We start from the raw sequence: 14624 nt of genomic DNA, 5'->3' as shown, positions 1-14624 counted from the left end.
TGTTTCTGTTTCGTCATATTCACAGGATAGAGGTTGGTGTGCAGTGGTTACTGCAGTTCCCTGTGGTAGACTGGCAACCTTTCCAGGGTGTTGCTTGCCTCTTGCCCACTGCATGCTGACAGTCGGGCTAGTCTCCAGCCCTCTGCAACCTGCACAAGATGGATTTTTACCGCAGTAGCAGTGAAGGACAGATTCAGGATGGGAAACTTTTTAAACAACAAAAGGTTGTACAGGTCCCTTAATGCCTTTACGCAACACATCTCAACCACAACTTTTCTTCAGTTGTCTGCCCGTCGGATAACACATTTTCAATGCTGACATTACATACTAAACATTAAATCAGACCGACAAGCTGCAGAAACAAATGTTGCTGCACTGATGCAGGACAACAAAAAGGAATAGATGTATTGCATCAGCAAATACTCAAAACAGCCCACACCTTTCCATTGCTGAGATGGACATGCATTGATTCATGAGACAGAAACAAATGGATTCAGACAAACTTGAATCTCCTCTGACGGTTATTAAACAGCTGATAATTCATTTTCCCTCTGTATAAATCGCTTGCAACAGATACCTGCTCTTGCAGAGAGATGCTGCAGGCCTCCTTCTAGCAAAACTGTCACAAGTAAACAATCGCCATAGAACACTGTAACCCAAAGGTCTGTCAAAACCAGCAGTTTTGTAGGACAACCATCAGCCCTGTGATTGCCACTGTAATCAAGTCAAAGATCACTCTGCTAAGTTCAGCTATACCATTAGTCATAGAAGCAGGAAGGGCTCTCTCGGGATACATAGTTTGTTTGTTTAGATGGGACTGAAGACTTTTCCTTTCATGTGTTATTGCTCCTTTGTTCATAATTGAATGGGTAATCATAGGAGTTTAGAGCAATGTATTTGGAAGGATGCGTTTTGTTGTGGAACACTTTGGTAGAAGAGACACAATTCTCTGACTAGCTTTGTGTAGCAAGTTATTTTCTGACTTTTTGCATATTTGGTATGCGTGTCTTAAAAGCACGCGTCAGGGTTTGACGGTGTGGTTGAGGGTCTAAATTTGATAAAACCATTTCTGGTGAAATGGTTTTACACCCACCGTGTGTCAAATAAGGAGGATGTTGCAACCGCCCCGTGTTTTGGAGGTGAAAAATAGATAATTACTCTTTTTGACACTAATATCTAATTTATGAGGATAAGAGCAGGAGCCCTGAATGTTTAAATATAAATTACCCCTGAAGCAGTCAAAACATAAAACGGAACTTTGACAGATGCTTGACAAAAAGCCACATTACTGCCTGTCAACAAGAGCAGAGAGACACTATACGAGAAGCTGGAAAGTTGACCTTTTAACTTCATACGTTGAAACCTTCATTTACTTTCATGCAAATTCCAAATCTAACTGAGCTGAAGTTGACGAGCTTCAGAGAAATACCAAAGCGGCTCTACACATTTCCCACGCACGTTGTGTACGGGTTGTGTAAGATCCAGCCCCTCAGTCGTGTCAAAGCAGCTGTCAATGTTTACAACTTTGATAAAAGGAAGAAGCCAAACTAGTTCTCATGGAATGGGAAAAATAAAAAGAACATCTTGAGTGAATTGTGGGAACAACGATCAGGTAAACTTGTGTTCTCGCCTCCAAGTGTGTGGTCCACAAAAAAAAACTAACGTTAAGTTGATGTTCTAGTTTGCAGTCCATCTCTCCATCTGTCTTGCTAACCTCTTGCTAACGTCAGTGCATCTCTTGACCAGCCTGTGTCTTGTTTGCCACGTCCAGGGCTGTGTTCTGGGACTTTGTCCGTGATAAAAGTGACAGTGAAATACAACAATATGCACACATACTTTTAAAACAAGACCATGATCACCTAGTTTCTTTAGGGGGAGACAGCAGGTCAGCAGTATTATGACACATAAGTAGTGTTCATTCGCTGAAAGCTGGGAACCTGAAGAATCATTTGAGTTGCAGCTATGTGTCAAGTTGTACTATAAATAAATAAATATGTAATAAACATTTTGTTTTGTTTAGGCGCCTACATATTTAAATGTTGAAAGTTTAGAGTGGATGAGGGCACATCACATTATGATGGAGGTATATGATGGCCATTCCCATGCTGAATTCTCTCTCATAAGTTGTTGCCTTATGTCATTTTTGGGGTTGATTCCATTGGTAACGCAGATCTAGTGCTCAATTTAACACTTTTCTGCCATTCGAAAATTGATAGAAATATGCAAAAATTCCTCTAAAATACCACATGAAGACACCAAGACCTTGATCTACAACTTAGAAAAAGCCACGCTGTGATTTGGTAGCAAGAACTTTTGACAACATTTTGAGATTTTTGCAAGAATGTCAAGCGCTTCCATCCATCCTGGTTTCTTCACTCGGTATTTCTCTGTTTCTTCTTTCTATCTTGACCCATTATGGATACAGCTCTAGTTTTTGCCACAGAGAAACATAAAGCATCTTCAGGGACGAGGAAGGATCCTATCTACAAGGGCAACAGGGAAGATGTGACAGGACTCATTCCTTCTGTCCTCCATATTTCTCTCTGTTCTCACTACTCTTTAGAAACTATGATATGGAAGCCTTTATTTTCCCATTTATTGATACTGCTTGTGTCTCAGTTGTTGATCTGTCTTTTTCTCTTCTCTGGTTGGGATGTGCATCAACACTTAGTTTGTCGCTCTTTAAATCACGTCAACTGACTTGCTCCTTCACACCCGCCATAACTACAACCAGTAGAGCGTATTGATACTGACCAAGCTACCATATTTGGGTGTGAGAACAGGCTGCATATTCACACCTAAAGGCGATTAAAGAGTTCAGGGAACCTAACCTCCATGTCTACTCAGCTTGTATCTCCCTCACATATTCTCGCCGAGTCCTGTGACGGTCAGCCATCGTTATTTTCAGTAAAGTGTGTAAAGTGTGACATTGCAACAAGGGTGGGAGGGCACCGAAAGGTCGGCGCCAAACTGTGTGGAAAAGGCGAGCTGTCCTCCCCATGTGCTCCATCAATAAATTAACCCATTAAAAGCTGACCATTACGAGCCATGACTCTGGCTCACCCTACACACAGAGACGCTTACATCATCCTGCTAATGACAGGAAGCGAGGCAAACTGAATCAACGGGCATTCACCCGGCGTGTGAAGACAGCTTGTAGCGGGAGAGGGATCAGACCATTTAATTATGATTGGTTTAATTTTCGCTGAATAAATTGGAATACCGCTCACAATGTTTACCAAAAGCAAGGAGGCAATTAATCACGCTAATGAGAGCAAGCTGATGTCGGCAAACACATTAGTCTTTATTAGAATGTGAAGCGGAGGAGATTGGAGGGTTGAGGCGTCGTGGATCTCGGGGTCATTTCCCAGCGTGGATCAGAGGGATGAATCGCCCATCACACACCAGGTTGGTGATAAAAATTCAAGATGTTTATTCAGACTCCACCTGAACTCCCAGTATCCTATCCATCCCTTTTTTCTTTTACCTTCCTGCAGTACGTCGCTCACTTATTTTCTCCTGTGGACGGTGCGTTAGCTGCCGCGGCCTTCTTTCATCTGCTCACATGGGGCTATACTCAAACCTGAATTAGCGCTTAGCGGATGAAAGGCAAGGCAGTTTGCCTCAGGCTCTTGTCAAAGTGTCTGTGTTCATTAAAAATGTCATTGATAAAATGTGATTTTAGCTTACACGTGTCCCGTGAACTGAAATCACACCAGCGAACTGGAGAGTAGTCAGCCAAGTCTTTCACAACATCACAACCACCTTAACTGCACAATGCACAATGCACAATGTTATGCTTGTGTGAACTAGTAATATAGCAGCCAGCGAGCTAATGTGACTTTATTTGTTTCAAATACAGCTTCCATTTGTCCAGGAAACATTTACTCAACGTTAATGTGTCATTCAGAGTCATCTGTAGGCACTGCTGCAACAAAGCTACCCTTTTGGAAAAAGCAAGTCCTCCTACCTAAAAAAAAAAAAAAAAAAAAAAAAAAAAAATCCACTTACTAGATTTCGAGTGGTTGAAAGCTCCAAAAGTGTTATAGTCATGGAACTGACTAACCAGATATACACTGCAGTTCAAAAGGTTGAAAAAAAGCTTGATTCTTTACAGTCTGAGTCTAAATAGTCTTTCATGCTTTGACGTTGTAGAATGTCCATTGTAGAAATAGAGGTTATTTTGACATACTTATACGTACATGGAGAGCAAAAGGCTCCACAATGGTTTAACCAGACTGAAATTTGAAAGGGCAGAAAGACACAAAGATCGCTATGAGCAACAGTTGAATAAGAATAAAAGAAAACACCAGTCATTGGTAATAGATCAAAATGTATGCAGAATTAACTATACACTTAACTATACACTGAGCCATTTCAGTGTCCAGTGCATATTGATGCCTATAACAAGATGGGATGGTAATAGGTGTGTTGCTTTAGCAAGGCTCTTCTTCAAATAGAGATGGAAGGTTAGTCTATGGTTAGCACTATTCAGCTGAACATAGACTGTCATGGACTGACAAATCACAGTTTAAACCTCTTTAATCCAACCAATGAGTAGACTGCAGAGGGCCCAAAGAAAAATGGCTACCCAAAATATTTAAAGCCCAAATTGAAGTACCGTAGTGGTTTAATAATGATTTAGGGTAACTAACTATTTTCTGGACCGGGAAAGAAATTCAAAATTGACGGGTATTTGGGGATAAAGTGGTCTGCGATGTATATCGTCAGATAATCCTTTAAATTGGCCAATGTATGAAATGCTTTAAACTTTACCAACGAAAGTCAAAACTGATATGAGCTGTTTGGGATTGAAAGTGGGCTTCCTGCTTGAAATGAACAGAAACTCACACACTACCAAATGCATGAAAACAATCATTAGCGTTCCAGCTCAGTGTGCCATGTTGGATCCACTGTGTTTTGTTTGCAGGGTGGTGGATTAATCCCATGATGCTCTGGCACACCACCAAGGACTGGAGCAGCTTGTTTATTCCCTCAGCAAAATATTCCAATGCCCTTGTGAACTCCCTGTCAATTCCTGCGGCAGCTTGCATTTTTTCATTGTTCTACATCACAGAGGGAGGTTGTAGGCTGTCCTGCAGGCTTTAAACTCTGTTAAGCTGCAGGCCCTCATGGCCTGTGGAGGCAGACAGTCAGATTGTGTTCTCCAGTAAATCTGGGTACCACCTCAGCTTTGTTCTTGCATCCGTCATATTAAGAGTATCAAACCAGCTGACTTACATCACTCCTGTACAAGCACACTGAGGTGGTGGATAATGAAGGTACCGTCACATATATTCAGTCACTCATCACATGGCTATTTCAATGTTTTGCAACATCTTTCTAATGGTTGTTCGTGGTGGCCTCAGATGAAATCACTTAATATGCCCAGACAGTGCATGGCCTTTGCTTCTCCAGTGTGTGTTTACTGGTGAAGCTCAGGAATGCTGATCTGTCTCCGATTTCTCTTTTTGATGCTGTGCTTTCTCAGGATGAAGTTGAGAAAATATCCACGGGTTACTTTTTGAAATTGTCAGTGCTAATGAATAAATAGACAGCACTCTCTCTCTTTCCTTCTCTTCTTTTGGTGCTCTCCCTCCCATCTACCTGCTTTTGTCTTTAGAACAGGAGCACCTGAGAGGAATGAATCATCGGGGAGAAGGAGGCGGAGGAAGTCTGTGTGTGTGAGAAAAAGGCCGGTCGGCAGGTAGCACGATCTTTGAGATTTTGTTTTTTTTCTCCCCAGATCTTACTTTTTCCCCCAACATGGGTTAGAGTTTTGGGTTTTTGTTATTTCATTCTTTTCCGCCTGGAGGCTGCTGTTCGTTCCCCAGGAGAAGTCAATGTTGATTTTTTTGTCTTGTAATTTACATACTTCAGTAACGGCACTTCGATCTTCAATCTTGTCCTGAACCTAACTAAGTATTTCATGACCCTTCCCAAACCTAACCAAGTACTTTTGTTGTGTAAACCTAACTGAATTGTTTCCTGTGATGACGCAAGTTTATTTTGAAAAGACCGTTTGCAGCGTTGCTGGCTTTTGTGGGAAAACGCACGATAAATTAAGCTTTCCTTAAATATCATACGAACCATCTACGTTGGTACGTTATAATTGTGTAGTTTGCTATTTCTTAGCATAATGCCTACACTTTGTGTTCTTTAGAAAGTTTTTTGTGTTGGACGCCACAGATTTTGTGCCAGGCTGTAATAGACCAGACTGTGTTTTATGGCTTGGTGTTTTCTTGTGGTCAGCGTTTGATCGAGACATCCTCTTGTGGATGGAGTTTAACCTTAAAGTGAAATATCATCCTTGTACGAACGAGCACTTGCTTGTTATTGCAGATCATTTTAAGAACATTGTGTCGAAACGTTTAAAGAAACAGACGATTGAGTCTTAGTTTTGGTCTGCGCTGTCTGACAAAGGGATTTTGCTTTGTGACCCTATAGCGCAGAACATTGTTAACCTGCTGGGAAGCAAAATTCTGAAGAACTGCTGCGAGGTACATTATAAAAGGTATAATATGCAACCATTTCCTAAAAAGAATCCCTCTGAATCATTACTCATTGTCTGTATCCACAGAGGCCCTGCTCTCTGGCTGTATTTCCTCGTTCCTTATTTTGCTGTGTTCGGGATGTTTCTGGGCATCAGCAAAGAGCCTTTGGACCCGATGTGGGGCTGTAGTAACCGCCAGCCAATGTGCTTGTCACAAATACAATATAAGAAAAGAACTGGGACTTCCTTGTAACCATGAACAGTCAGAGACAAGTGAATTTGCTCAGTGGCTTTTAAATGAACTTCCATCGCTACATTTTCTAGTTTATAGCTTGCTGCAGAGGCCAGTAAATGCATCGGCAAGACTGCAGAAGACAATGTTTACGTTGTCCTCGCACAGTAAACGCGACTCATCGAGTGCTCTCCTCCTCGGAAAGAGTTTGAATCGATCACCTCCCACTGATGTCTCAACATCTCTAAATGGGAACACTTAATTAGCTTCTTTTGTCCTCTGTCGTCTGTCACCCTCTCAACCTCCCTCTTCATATCACTCTCTCCCTCGTCTCGCCGTCACACTTCACCGAGCGCCATTATCTCATTATCTCCCTGCGCCCTCAGTCACTTACACAAACAGACAGACACACCATCACAAACTGGCATGAAGGAACAAACACGCTGAACTTTGTTCAGTCTCTTTCTGCATAACTTCCTCTCCCGTGCGTCGTACTCGCTTCCATTGTATTCCGTTCCACAAATTGTCTCTCATCTCCTCATAAACGCCGCATCCTGCCCGAACCTATCCATCATGCAGATGGTTAGGCTGCTGGTGTTGATAAGAGCTTTCAAAGTAGCTCTACACTGCTGACAGCCACTTTCACAGGCAGCCAGAGCAACTCAATCATTGTTAAAACTTTCTTAAAATTAAATAATTCCACTAAGTACCAATTAGAAACTGCCAACTCAGCCTTCTACCAACACAGCCAACACTGAGAGCTTTGTTCACGAGTCACCAGTCAACACAAGACACTAGCAGATGCCTGAGTTTTTGCCTGCTAATTGGCATTGCCAAAGTATAGTGATGTCACTTGGTCAATAGGTCTGTCAGTCAGGTCGTCCATCGATCACAAACACTTTGTTCCAGACTACTGGCCGGATTGCTTTGACATTTGCTGTGAATATTCATGAACCACAATGGATGAGTCCTTAATCGATTCCCGACATTTCATAACACAATGGAAATATTTTTGCCTCCAGAATATGAGACCTATTTCTACCCAATTAGCAGCAGACCCTATGGTTGTGTTAGGTCGGACGCTGTGCTGACACCTGCTGGGAGCCATGCTGTCCAACCGCCAAAAAGACTCTACATCCGACTGGAAATACATCAAAAGTCACTCTGCATAATACCAGCGTGCAGACCCCTCCTTATTTGAAATGAAGTATGGCCGCCATTTGCCCAACTGTATTGTCCTGTCATATGTCATGTGAAGACATCACTTTACTTTAGAACAATTAAGAAATAGGACAAAGAGTAGAAAAACATGTAATTGAACAGAATGGCGCAGACTTTGGAGCTTTTTTATGGTCAGGTAAACGCACCACAGACCAATACCAGCTGTCAGCTAATCACGTAGCCTGCAGCCAACAATTCAAAGCAATTGCAGTGGTAAATGGGATGAAGATTCCAAAAGACATCAGTAGGACCATTTAGTGAAGAATGAAGAAAACAAAACAGCAAATCAATGTTTCATTGCTCCATAGTTTTCAGAGAATAGATGTTTCAACACAAAAAACAGCCAACTCACTTCACCCCTTTGCAACCCCACTGTGACATGGCCAAGGGAAATAAATGAATAACACCTTTCCCTGCATCGTTAACTCCTGTCAGACTGGTGAACAAAGCTCTCAGCCCCAAACCGCTCGACCGCTGCTGTTTATGTGCGAGTGGCAACAGGCTGTGTTGGTAGTGGCCAGCTCCCAGGTGTCAAGGTGTGAATACGTAATGCTCCCCCACTGCTGTGGCTGTGAATAATGATTGTTTTGAATCAACTTGATTTAATTAAAGATCATTTCATTCAACTTTTAAAGTTCCAAACTGAGTGTTTATGCAGTGTAAAAACCCTGGATGTGACAATGTGGCGGTACATCGACATCCTGAAATAAACATGTTTTCTTTCATGTTCTTTTTTGACGATAAATATTATTATTGTAGAAGTTACAGAAATGTAGAGACAAACAACTTCTGTCATTGACAACACAAAAGCATGTGTCTTTTATTTCCAATCAGATAACACTAACAACCAGCCTTTGAGATCAACTATTCAGATGATGGTGAATTATGTCCTTAGAGTTCATTTGGGAGATAGAGACGTCTGGAATACCGCAGTGGTAATAGCTACGGTTATCATTTGTTTCGTGTAAAAATGAAGCTCAACACCTATAAATACACTAACTGCAGAGTGCAGATACATGAATACGCAGAGAGTGCGCCTTCTCTCTGCTCTGACTGCTGCGCGAGGCTGCTGTGAGAGTTACCCGATTCACGGACGCCAGAGAAGACGGTCGAGCCTCCCCAGTTGTATTTCTTGAATACGCCGCTATACTGCTAAAGTCACCTCATTGGTTTTCAAAACATCTCGCCAAAGGTCTGCAGTTGAAAATTAGCAAGCGGGCTGAAAAATAAATGTTGGTTGTGTGCGTTGTCTCTCTGAATAAATCGATGAAATAAACGTAACATCAAAAGAAATGAATGCACTTGAAACACAACATTAAGCTTTGAGTAGAATGAGCCCCTACACGAGACAGCAAAGGATGCTTTTTATATTTAGTGAGGCGGATTTTTAAACCCTCATCTAGTAATGAATTGATAATAAACTGAGCAGATGACATACCTATGGATGGGTCTGATTCAGTCCAGTAATTGATTGATTCATCAATCAAATCATACAGTCATCGCCCATCACCTCCACTTAACAATTTGCTTGAGGGAGACTGTGAAACGTAGCTGTGTCCTCAGTCGTCAAGAGGTTTCTCCCACAGACATTTTGCCCACCATACCTCCAGGGCTTTTGTTGCTGTGGTATCTCTCCAAAATCACTTCCACTTGACAAATAGCATCTGTGCATCTGTGCATCTGTGCCTAAGTAGCAGCTAAACATGGAGTTAGTATATATCTCCTGAGAGCCGCTAGGACGTTTGGTTTATTTTTTTAGAAAACTTTGACAAACTGCTGGGTGGCTGCACCAACACTTTTTTAGTGCATCATTCTCTTTTGGATTTTAAGGTCACCTTTAATATTGTAAATATTGTGCAGTAAATGATTCTCTTGCAGCTGATGAACTTTCCTCAAAAAATGTGGTCCTATTGTCATCAGCCAGATCGTAGCAGAAGGGGCTGAAAAATAGGATGGATGCAGTTTTTTTTCCATCGTGGTCCACAGCTCTCTATGATCTAAAAAAGTGTTGTGATCCTCAGAAACATTCTGGTGGAGCTTACTGAGCCGTGGGACGAGGGTTGTCAAGCCTCAAAGCGTTGCCCTCTGGTGCAAGAATGCAAAGATAAAGGACAACAAGCGTGGCGGTTCCCCACAGACGTCGACTGCAGCATCAGTATGGTGATTGCTGACACGTTTTGGCATCGACAAAAGATGTAGCTCACAGGATGAGGCATAGAGCATCGAGAGTCTCTTGAGTCTCAACTGAAGGTTTGATAATGTCCCAAACGCCACCATTAACTCTGTGAGCAACCATCAATTTATGCTATGAATTTTTCTCATACCTCATACTTAGATACAGCAGCCATGTTTTCATTCAATTGTCCTGCAAAATGTTAAGCAAACTTTTGAAATGTCTCAGAAAAAGAAATGCAAATCAGGTGGTTTTCCATCAACTGGTCCGGAGTGAATACACTTGGGTCAATGCAGTTCAGTCAGCAGTTGGCGCGAATGGCTACACATGGCTAAACAGAGTAGAAGTAGAGGATGGGAACCAGAAACAAAACAAGTTAGCTTGGCCTTCAGATCCATCTACGAGAGAAAAATGGAGAGCGGTCTTCCGGAACTTGTTTCAATTTGGCAAGTTTTGATTGTTCTTCCATATCGGCTTGTATCGGCCGTGCTTCTTGCTGTGATACAGTGAAAAAACTGAGGAAAATGGCTGTTTCATTTTAGCTAACTATAAACAGCCTCAAACATCCACAGCAGGTTTGATAAATGAGAAAGAGAGAGAGAGAGAGGCTGATATAGAAAATGATGCTAACTTTCAGCAACACTGGAGGGATACTTTAACGACCCCATCAATAAAACTGGAGGTCATTTTTATAATTACAACATATGTAATGCAACTCACCTTAAGGGCAAACTTCACAACGTAAAAAAAAAAAAAAACGACCTCATCATGAGTTAATTTGCCCCAGTATAACGGTTACAAGCAGTTCTGGCGCATAATGAAGTTATAAATATATCAGGGCATTAGTATGACTGTAGGCTCTGTATGCTGTTAAGCAGAGCGAGGGAACTCAGCGTCAGCAGAACTGATTGGGAGGGTTTCTGTGTGGGTAATGAAAGGAGAAGTACCTTTGTCAGGGCCGGGCCGGGCCGCTAATGACTCACACAGATTGATTCTGTTTTGTGAATAAGAATTAGATCACACACACACTGCTTGAGAATAATACACTTGTATTTCAACTGTAAAGTACCGTATAACTGGACCAGAAAGATTGAATTGAGACAGCTATAACTAAATGAACAGGGCTGTTTGCTAGGTAGCTTATAACCTAGATCTGGATTACTAACATGTGCTTGCTCCCCAAAAAAACAGCAGGATATAGTTGCAATGTTTCTATTGCTCCACTTAGAATTCTCACCCCTGGTGTGTCAGATGTTTGACCATGTGGGGTTGAAAATCAATATCCGTCGCCTTGACTCTATGAACTGCCAAAGCATGAATGCTAAACTTCTAATTTAAATATTGGGTATTGCAAAAAGTCAATTTTCCATGACCATCACCTTTTGTTGGTCAAAGCCATCCACGGAAATCCCACAGTCAGAAAGTGTGTCTTTTTAATGAGCCTTCTGGACTCCCCAACCCATTGTTATTTCCAGCTCCTTACATACGGACGATCGGTCAGGAACACTTGGTGTCACGTTCCAACTCACTGCACTACGCGTCAAACGATGACGCTCCACTGCGGTCGCAGTGAACGTGCGCTTACAATTGTGAATTCAAACAAAAACACTTTGTTAACCAGCAACAAAACAACCTGGTTATGTTTAGGATAATATTGTAGTTCGGGTTACAATAACGTAACGTCACATTTTTGTTTCACACGGGACACGAACTGCAGTCTCCTGGGTGAATGTCCCGTGTTTGTTTGACCCGTCCATCCTAAGCAGAGACTTCCAAATGACTTGCTCTAAATGTGAAATATTGCGGTGGATTGGTTTACTGAAAGCCTGTTGCGTCTCATACCGACGTTCCTCGTGTGTCTGTATCTGACGCGTACGGCTATGACAGAGCGTTGGTATTTCACGGCCAGGGAATGAAACCGAGCTGGACTTCAGTAAGGATGTTATGTCACAACTACAGAGTCGGTATCGATGTACCGCATGTACTGTGGTTGACACACCAAACTGCAGTGACACTGTGAAGACGCCGACAGAGCAGACGCGGAAGACCTGAAAACCCGAAAACCCCTGAGCATTGAGAGCAGGATGGTTTTTTTTGGGCTTAAAGAGACAGGCGCTAAAACGATGCATTGCAGACAGTATGAGCGTATGAGCGTATGACATATGCATATGTTTCCTTTAAGGATCAGTGCTGAACCTGGTTCAGTGATGTAAAGATGAATAAAACATTTCAAGAGAGGGACTGGCTCCTCTATTAAAATGTGCCTGCCCTGCTTGTTTATTTCAGCAAAGGACACCCCCAAATATCTAAACTGTGCTGAAGTTAAAATGAATTCATTTAAAAACATCCCTTACTCACTATCTCCGTGTGGATATGTTGTTGTGTTTGAGCGATTGCCTTGGTGGTTCCCGGTGTGCTGTAATAAATGCACCGCACACCCCGCACAGGTGATTCCACTTATTTTGGCGGATTGCAATTCTGCTCAGGTTGACGGTGGGAACAACTATGCTGTGACACACGTGGAGTCTCTCTGGATTCCCTGAAATCATTTTGAGTGACAGAGATGTCATTTGTCCCACGCTAACAGGAATCACAAATCCATCAAAAGAGCCAGGGAGACACGCCCTACCAGACCTGAGATGAGGTCTAAATCAGACAAAGTCAAATCACCTGTGAGCTGTGCGTCACCAACACGTTGCTGCCCTAATGGATGCAGATTGGGAAGCCATTTGTTGACATGTTTAAGTGATTGATGTTTTAGTGATTTATTTTGGTTTGTTATGGCTTGAAGCCAGCATTCCTTTAACTTTGGAAAAACATATTTAAGGAGTGAATGAAGTACGCTACGGCTGGACACACAAATGCAAATATACAGGCACACTCTTCGTCCTGCTTTTTCCAAATTCTCACAGAAAGGTATTTATCAGCTAGGTTAATAAATGTGTGGACCGGGAATTAAGCACCCTGCTGGATGTCTGAACCACACTTCATGATAAATGAGTTTTTCTCTCCTCTATAATGCACTTGCTCCCTAATTTACTATGCAAGGGTTCAATGCCGAGCATTGATTTGTTGTATTCTGCACAGAAACTGTCCGGGACTATTCTCTGTGACGTTGTAACACAAGCCACTCAACCAAAGACCAGAACCAATTGAAGTTGACTTTGTCCTTGTGTCTCTAAAGCCTTACTTACAGCCTGACTCATTTCTTATCAAAGGGCAGCGGCATTTGGTGGAAACATCAATAATACAACACAATTAAAGGGAGCTGTAATTCCAGTGTGCAGGAACTCCTCGTTTTTTTCAATGATATTGATTTTTTTTTGTGTCCAGCACTAATGCCACTGAGGTTTTTTAAATGGTCAAAAGGCTACTCTATGTAATTGCTTATTTATAGGGTAATTGCTTATTTATAGGGACATTAAATTGGTGACTTGCTTTGTAAAATTGACAGATATTCTTTGCTGTATCATTCTGCCTCAGGCTATTTCTACAAGAAATACTCGACTATTGTAGACATACTTTCGCCACCTTTTGTTTCCTCTCCGCTCTGCAGCAGCAGTGGGCGGGTTTGGTCTCCGAGCTCTGATGGGTGTTAACCTCTAAATGAGTGTGAGGCAGCGGGAACATCTCATTACTGTGGAGATGGGAGGTAAACACATACTTCAACGAGGGACCGTGACAGAGAGCACTAATTAACAAGGAATTAAACACTTTCTTTAAGAGGGCTGGTGAACGGAGAGAGTGAGAGAAAAAATAACACACCGCACAGGTAGGTGCACACACAAACACAAACGCACGCATAGAGACGTACAACAACGCTATGCAACAATGGAAATGAGATGTTTACTGGAGAGAGCTGCTAAAGAGCCGGGAATTCACAAACAAAAGCAAAGCCACACGTGCTGAACAGATTGGGCCAAAACGGTACAGAAATAGAGAAGTGTTTTGTTTGGTAAGAGATGATTATACCTTCATCATTCCTGTGGAAATTGGGCAGCAAAATGACCAATTAGTGCCGTCCTCAGCTACCAGGTAAAAACACAAGGGTTGTTTTTGTTCTTATTTTCTCTGAACGTTTATTTATTGGAAAATATCTGTACTTGTCATTCTTTAAAATGTTACCTAGTTTGCATTTTACATTCACTTTCCCAACAGCAGGGTTTGAGCTCTAAGTGCTGAAATGCTTCGAACGCGTGTCTTCTCAGCATGCAGCGAGCAACTAATTGGGCCCAATGATACGTGAAAACGTCACTGAACATGAATACTGGGCTTTCACAGGTAGTCTCACCCACGTTTGACACATTTCTCTGCGTATTAACAGATGGGAATATACATGAAGGTTTTGCGTAAGGTTAATGGAAAAGATATTACTGGGAATAATCCTGGATAATTGTTTAGTTTTTCTGGTTTGACCAAAGCATGTTTTTGAATAAATGAGGAAAGTAATACCCATTCTGATTGCAGAGAGAAGCTTGCTTTTAAAACTAATCCTGAAAGTGTGT

The 14624-nt window shown here is 42.0% G+C and overlaps 1 protein-coding gene across 1 annotated transcript in view; it reads right to left on the bottom strand.

Moving 5' to 3' along the window:
• Positions 1 to 14624, bottom strand: part of galnt10 (UDP-N-acetyl-alpha-D-galactosamine:polypeptide N-acetylgalactosaminyltransferase 10 (GalNAc-T10)) — a gene marked incomplete at its 5' end in the record, with an annotated part of 52084 nt that overhangs the window by 18636 nt on the left and 18824 nt on the right. The gene's annotated exons all lie outside the window — the stretch shown is intronic.

Source organism: Melanostigma gelatinosum (assembly GCF_949748355.1).
Source record: "Melanostigma gelatinosum genome assembly, chromosome: 14".
Taxonomy (NCBI): Eukaryota; Metazoa; Chordata; class Actinopteri; order Perciformes; family Zoarcidae; genus Melanostigma; species Melanostigma gelatinosum.
Note: the sequence above shows the minus strand (reverse complement) of the source record. Positions and strands in the feature narration are given on the sequence as shown.